Source organism: Hyperolius riggenbachi, chromosome 5 (assembly GCF_040937935.1).
Source record: "Hyperolius riggenbachi isolate aHypRig1 chromosome 5, aHypRig1.pri, whole genome shotgun sequence".
In the NCBI taxonomy this organism is placed as follows: Eukaryota; Metazoa; Chordata; class Amphibia; order Anura; family Hyperoliidae; genus Hyperolius; species Hyperolius riggenbachi.
In genome coordinates, this window is record NC_090650.1 from 263,418,292 (window position 1) to 263,425,989 (window position 7,698).

Genomic DNA, 7,698 nt, shown 5'->3' on the forward strand with positions numbered 1-7,698 from the left:
CATAAACATGGCTATCATTTCAAGATAAAGATAGTTTCACATTCATTTTATGTACAACGGGCTTGATTCAGAAAGCCTTGATAAATGATATCACGGCCGTAATATGCTTAGCGCGCGGGTTAGCGTGCGTACAGGTTTGCGTGCATAAAAGTAAAGGTTTGCGTGCATTAACTTTCCCCGTTCACACGCTAACTGTAATGCCTGAACACTAGATACTTTGATAATATAGATATTGGGAAGCCGGGGATAGCCAAAGGTCATACATGTATCAGAAACTGAGGTACCGAGAGTAAGGCAGAGACGGAGTCGTAAACAGGCCGAGATCATAAACTAGTATCAGATGACTGCAGTACAGGAAGGATGAGACAGAATCAAAGTGAGGGCCAAGCCAGGTCATACACAGGATAGATAGCAGGAGAATAAAGCAGATAACCAGAGAATATACAATATACAATACTGATCTAACTAGAGTACATATATATCGGCAGTGTCTGCATATATATATAGCTCTGAAAACTATCTGACTAGGAACAGCAGTAAGGCAAGGTCCAGTGCTCAGTGAACTGATAGCTATAACGGACACTGGACAACTGACAAGCCAGGACTTAAATACCAAGGTAGAGTACAGAACCATGCCCCCGGAACTTCTAGCCCAGGGGTCTGCAACCCGCGGCTCCAGAGCCGCATGCGGCTCTTTTTCACCTTTGCCGCGGCTCCTAGGCCGTGGCTCAGCCGCGGCTCCGGTAGTGTAGGTCAGTGGCTGCGGCACGCGTGTGACGTGTGCTGCCGCTGGCCGGCAGCCTTTCAGAGAGGCCGCCGGACCGATGCAGTGCAGGGCTTCGGGCGGCCATTTTCCCGTAGCCCTGCAGTGTAATGCAGGCAGGACGTGACATCGGGAAGGAAGAGGATCGTGGGAGTTGCGTGCCACAAGGAGGTCGGAACCGGAGGTCGGGACAGGAGGAGATCGTGACAGGAGGTCTTCTGACTAGGTGAGTAAATGTGTTTTTCTTTTCATATCTGCTGAAGGATTGTGCATATTGGGGTCAGATCTGCTGAAGGATTGTGCATATTGGGGTCAGATCTGCTGAAGGATTGTGCATATTGGGGTCAGATCTGCTGAAGGATTGTGCATATTGGGGTCATATCTGCTAACGATTTGTGCATATTGGGGTCATATCTGCTAACGATTTGTGCATAATGGGGTCATATCTGCTAACGATTTGTGCATATTGGGGTCATATCTGCTAACGATTTGTGCATATTGGGGTCATATCTGCTAACGATTTGTGCATATTGGGGTCATATCTGCTAACGATTTGTGCATATTGGGGTCATATTTGCTAACGATTTGTGCATATTGCTAACGATTTGTGCATATTGGGTTCATATCTGCTAACGATTTGTGCATATTGGGGTCATATCTGCTAACAATTTGTGCATATTGGGGTCATACCTGCTAACGATTTGTACATATTGGGGTCATATCTGCTAACGATTTGTGCATATTGGGGTCATATCTGCTAACGATTTGTGCATATTGGGGTCATATCTGATCCTGTATATAGCATTAAGGTAAGAAACAATATATGCAGTGTTAGATTTGTTTTATAATGGTTTTGCGGCTCCCAGTTTTTTTCTCTTTTCGGAAACGGGTCCAAGTGGCTCTTTATGTCTTAAAGGTTGCAGACCCCTGTTCTAGCCAATCAGCAGCACTCATGCGGGAACCGGTGTCAGCTGACCACCATGTCAGCCGACATGCCTCACACCCACCTCCTTAGCCTATAAAGGCTGTTCTGAACCGTGCACATCCGCCTAGAGACACAGCAGAACCGCCACGCTGACTCACATACACAGGGGAGACGGGGATGCCGCCAGATGTAGAGGAAGTAAGCGGCTTCCGCCGCTGCCCGGAAACGCCGGAGAAGCCACCGGCAGCAACGTCAGATAGGTTTGTAACACTAACCCATATTTTAGGAACGGGGAAGTTAATGCATGCAAACCTTTACTATTATGTGCTCAAACCTGTATGCGCGCGCTAACCCGCGCGCTAAGCATATCACCGCCGTGATATCATTTATCACGGCTTTGTGAATCATGTGTAAAGCATAGCTTTATTTTAAACATTTTCACTTCCTTTTTTCTGATGCTAAATTGTACATCATTTTTTCTACTAGATGTTGACGTATGCTTCATCTAAAATCCAAACCTTTTATGAACAGAAGAATGGAAAAACACATGCTAACAAAAACTGTGATAGTCAGTTTGTACAATAATCCACAATAGCATAAACTTTTTCTGAGTTTATAATGAATGGGTTGAAGCCAGTATTGATTCAGACATGACTAAAAAGAAATATCCTGCGTAATCTTAAACTTGTACACACTTGTATTGTCTTCTCAGTGGTGCTTGCATGTGACAATCTGGAGTACATACAGTCATTTTTCATAAACATTGGGGCCTGCATACACTGCCATGATTGGAACACATTTGCCCATAGTCATTACAGGTTAATATATGATGATCGAAAACAATGAATCATTACAGGAAACCAATGACAGAATGTTTCCAGGTAAAAATGGAAGCTATCAACACAATCAAATGTATAATTCTTGTAATTAAAATGTCAACGCGCCCCCTTACTGTATTTTGTTAAGCATACCGAGTTCAGCAATGAATCTGAATCAGCTGACATTCCTGCAAGCCCCAGAGGTGATGCCGTTCCCTGACAATTCAGTTTTCCACTTAAAAGAAAATAAGGAGAATGAAGAACATTTGTTAAATCCGTTTTTCATAATTTTAAATGCTACCTTTTGGTGTACAAAGTGCCTTCTAGCAGTGGCACAGCTTGACAACATTTATATCACTAGTTTTTGTCACCAAAATCTATAGAAAACACATTAGTGCCAATGAACATGGGTTGTTTTTCAAAGTATTACTAATTGCATTGCTAAACCCTGTTCAGCCATGGCAGAAGATAAATAGATCACTTTATAGGTAAACTATTTTCAAATCAGATATATAATGGGGGAATGTTTCCATAACAGATAGGCAAAGCGCACCAAAATACTGCCAAAGCTATATCATATACGGTAGCTAAAATTGCTTGTTCCCCAGTGCTATAATCAATGGAATGCATTGGATCCCACTTACTGTTCAGAAGACACATTCATTTCCCTAGCAGTGGACTACAGACACTCATAATCCCTATTTTTAGTAGTTTAATGCTGAATGCTATACATATAAGGAGCTCAGTTTATTCGGGTTATGTATTTATTAAGAGACTTAAAGAGGAACTCCAGTGAAAATAATGTAATAAAAAAAGGGCTTCATTTTTACAATAATTATGTATAAATGATTTAGTAAGTAGTGATATAATGATATATATATAATGATATAGTAAGCAGACAGAGGCGCTCTGCTTGCTAAAACAGAATTGCTGTTGTTTATCCCCTGTTTATTGCCTGAAGAAGTGGGCTGTGCCCGCGAAACGCATTGCATCCTTGGGGTATCTTCAATAAATGTGTATTTATTTATTTAATCACAGTCCTTGGTGTCTGCTTTAACGGAGGCAAGTCCACCACTCCTCCCAGCAATTTTTAAAAATTGTATGTACTTTTATTCTACTGGCGCCTCTGTTCTCCTACCAGTATATTCAAGTCCACCCCAGGTGGAGGGGTGATCTACCCTTTTTCTCCTATCTACAGAGAGCGACTTCTTAATCCTGAGTGAGGACAGATCTAATCTCCTCACCTGCCTAATGAGTGGTTACCTAGGTGGTAATCCGTGTTTGTGAGTATTACCATCTCACTGTCTCGATTATTCAATCTATCTTGACATACTACACCATATTGGGCTCTCAATTTCTCTTCAACTGTATCTGTTAATGTCTGCGTTTGGAGGTAACGCACTGCAGCACTGTGTTACCATAACACAAGATTTACAACACAACCTTAACGTTGCAGTGCTGTAAACTGCGTTATAAGACTTTATTAACACAGGACAATAACGTCCCACTTTGAATGTAGCCTTAGAGAAAGAGGACTAGCAGGAACACCATACAATTTGCATTGTTTAAAAGGAAATAAATATGTTAGCCTCCATATCCCTCTCAGTTAAAGTGTGCTTTAAAACACATTTAAAAGGTATACTAAATAGAATTTTGCCTTGCTTTAAAACAGTGCATTTAGTTTTAAAAGGTAACAATTATATTTAGCCTAACTTTATTTAGTGGAGGACATTTAGGGTCATTTTACAATTCCAGTTTAAATACAGCAAAAAAAACAAAAACAAAAAAAAACTAACAAACTAATATATATATCTTATGGCCAGAACCCGAAGTGTGGCCACTTCGCATTCTGGCCAGCCACTTCGGGTTCTGGCCGGCCAATGTGCGAAGTGGCCGCAGGGCAGCGGCCAATGTTAGAAATGTAATGTTTACGCCGTCTCGCTGCGGCCAAATTTATTACAACTTGCTTAATTTAATGAAATATAGCCGGCGGCAATGTAATAGCTGAAGCTGCCGGCTTTCGCACTGCCTCTCTCCTCTCCCCCCCCCCTCTCCTCTCCCCGCCTCCCATACAATATACGTAGCAGCCGGGGACATGCAGCCGGAGAGTCGTTCGTCGCAGCAGGGCAGCAGAGCGGGGAGGCTGCAGACATTGCTTCTGCCAGCACCCGCTTTGCAGGAACGGCAGGATTCCCCTGCCGCGACGAACAACTCTCGGGACACGTGTGTCCCCGCCGGCTGCTACTTATTGTATGGTAGGAGGGGGGAGAGGGGCTCGGGGAGAGGAGAGAGGCAGTGCGAAAGCCGGCGGCTTCATCTATTACATTGCCGCCGGCTATATTTAATTAAATTAAGCAAGTTGTAATCAATTTGGCCGCAGCGAGATGTCGTAAACATAACATTTCTAACATTGGCCACTGCGCTGCGGCCACTTCGCACATTGGCCGGCCAGAACCCGAAGTGGCCGGCCAGAACTAGAAGTGGCCACAGATGGAAGCCTGAAGTGCTCCAAAATCTCCTGATAGCTGGCTGCATTGACCCTGCCCTTGATAAAACACAGTGGACCAACACCAGCAGCTGACATGGCACCCCAGACCATCACTGACTGTGGGTACTTGACACTGGACTTCAGGCATTTTGACATTTCCCTCTCCCCAGTCTTCCTCCAGACTCTGGCACCTTGATTTCCGAATGACATGTAAAAGTTGCTTTCATCCGAAAAAAGTACTTTGGACCACTGAGCAACAGTCCAGTGCTGCTTCTCTGTAGCCCAGGTCAGGTGCTTCTGCCGCTGTTTCTGGTTCAAATGTGGGTTCATGCTTCCATCTGCTGAAAAGCTTTATGGAGATGAAGATTTCATTTTTCAGCATGATCTGGCACCTGCTCACAGTGCCAAAACCACTGGTAAATGGTTTACTGACCATGGTATTACTGTGCTCAATTGGCCTGCCAACTCTCCTGACCTGAACCCCATAGAGAATCTGTGGGATATTGTGAAGAGAAAGTTAAGAGACGCAAGACCCAACACGCTGGATGAGCTTAAGGCCGCTATCGAAGCATCCTGGGCCTCCATAACACCTGAGCAGTGCCACAGGCTGATTGCCTCCATGCCACGCCGCATTGAAGCAGTCATTTCTGCAAAAGGATTCCCGACCAAGTATTGAGTACATAACTGAACATAATTATTTGAAGGTTGAATTTTTTTGTTTTAAAAACACTTTTCTTTTATTGGTCGGATGAAATATGCTAATTTTTTGAGATAGGAAATATGGGTTTTTATGAGCTGTATGCCAAAATCATCAATATTAAAACAATAAAAGGCTTGAACTACTTCAGTTGTGTGTATTTGAATCTAAAATATATGAAAGTCTAATGTTTATCAGTACATTACAGAAAATAATGAACTTTATCACAATATGCTAATTTTTTTGAGAAGATCCTGTATATAAGGCCATGTATTCAGGATCTTTTCTATCTTGTTGCTGCCTTATCTATCTTGTAGCTGCCACAAAGGGGTTTGTACATTTATACATTGTTTGCGGTTCATTTCTAGTTTTTTCATTATTATGTTTTATTAACAAATTCACACTTTCTACAAACAACTGGTAAATATTTGAAGTTGTCAATTTTTGTTATATTAAATAATTGTTTTATAATATTCAAATAGTATAAGCACATTATATTACTTCAATCTATTAGATTTGTTTAAAGACCTCTGCTGCAAGATTGGGAAAGGAAGGACCAGCAATGTGTGAAGGACAAGACGGAAATAAAGTATTCTGCTGCAATAGCCATCATTTAAACAAGAAAGATTTGAATTAAGGTGGTACCATTATGTGGAGTAAATGCTAGATCAGTGGAAGAACATGCACAAGTTCACTATCAACAGTAAGCTAACTGATGTTCCTGTAGCAGCACATTTCTGCAGCCGAGGACATAACTTGAGTGACCATCAAGTTATTGTATTTAGGGGTAATGTCAGGTCACTTATGGAGTTATGTGGGAAGCTAAATGAATCCAAAAACTCAGAACTGTGGACCAAAGTTTAAACAGAGTTTACTATTTTTTAATTTAATTAATACACTTATCTTCCCTTACATATTATTGTGTCTACTTGCCTAAACATACAGTATCTGAGTTTTTGGAATTTATACTCCCTTCATTAAAGGTCACAATCTCCAATATATGTTACAATTCTCTAAATTAACTTATCAAGCTCTTATAGATGACTTTGCAACATCTTAATGATATTGTTCTGTGTTGAAGTAGCCAAATAACAGCCAAATTTAACCAAATCAATCAATTTTCCTTTTTTACTTTCAATAAAAATTATCAGTTGCATAAAAAAAAACGAAAAAACGAAAAAAACAAAAAAACTATAGATTTATCCAAATTTTTTAATAAATTGTTGAAAAAAAAAATCAGATGAACATGTAACTTTTTTTGATCATTATTTTGAAACTGCCAGAAAAGTTGATCATACATGTATGGTATAATGGTTTGATTTTTCCAATTATTTAATCATGCCAAAAAATCAACTGGATTTCTCTGGTCGAAAAACCACAAAATATTGAATTGCATATGGCATTAGCCACTTTAAAGGAAACCCGAATGGGAAAAAAGTGCTGTAAATAGATACTTACCTCAGTAGAGGGAAGCCTGTGTGTAATCCAGATCTCCGTTCCCCCTGCTTTCACTGTTCCAGTGCTGGGACCTCCTGAATCTCTTCCACAAGGGCTTGTTAAAGTGTGTGCACAGCCATGCTCTTGTCTATGAATGATTGTGGCTGCATTGCGTAAGTACTGTGCCTGCGCATAAGCACAGAGCTGCTTGAGCTTGTGCTATTGTGCAAGCATGGCGCATCCTGCTTCTGGGCAATTCAATCATGCTCATTTACCTACAGGAACAAAGCCACTCCAGGGGGGTCTGGAGGAGGACGTGGAAAGCCTCTGGAGGATACAGGGTCTACTGAGGTAAATATCTGATTTTCTCTTCTTTTAAACTTACAGATTTGTTTTAGGCAAATGTTCTGAAGAAGATATTGTAATATAAAAAGATTGCTTTTTCAATCTTTTAAGTTAGCTTATAAATTGTATTCTAACTCCATATACCTTGCCAAAGATTGTAACAAATGTCACTAAATCACCTTATCTCTTCCTCTCGGTTCTGTAAAGCTGATCATAGCCACTGAG

The 7,698-nt window shown here is 41.2% G+C and overlaps 1 long non-coding RNA gene across 1 annotated transcript; it reads left to right on the forward strand.

Moving 5' to 3' along the window:
- Nucleotides 1–1,733: 1,733 nt before the first annotated feature.
- Nucleotides 1,734–7,479, forward strand: LOC137517636 (uncharacterized). The gene is made up of 3 exons (XR_011020603.1): nucleotides 1,734–1,948; nucleotides 6,206–6,394; nucleotides 7,410–7,479. It is a non-coding gene; the product is annotated as an uncharacterized lncRNA (long non-coding RNA).
- Nucleotides 7,480–7,698: the final 219 nt, after the last annotated feature.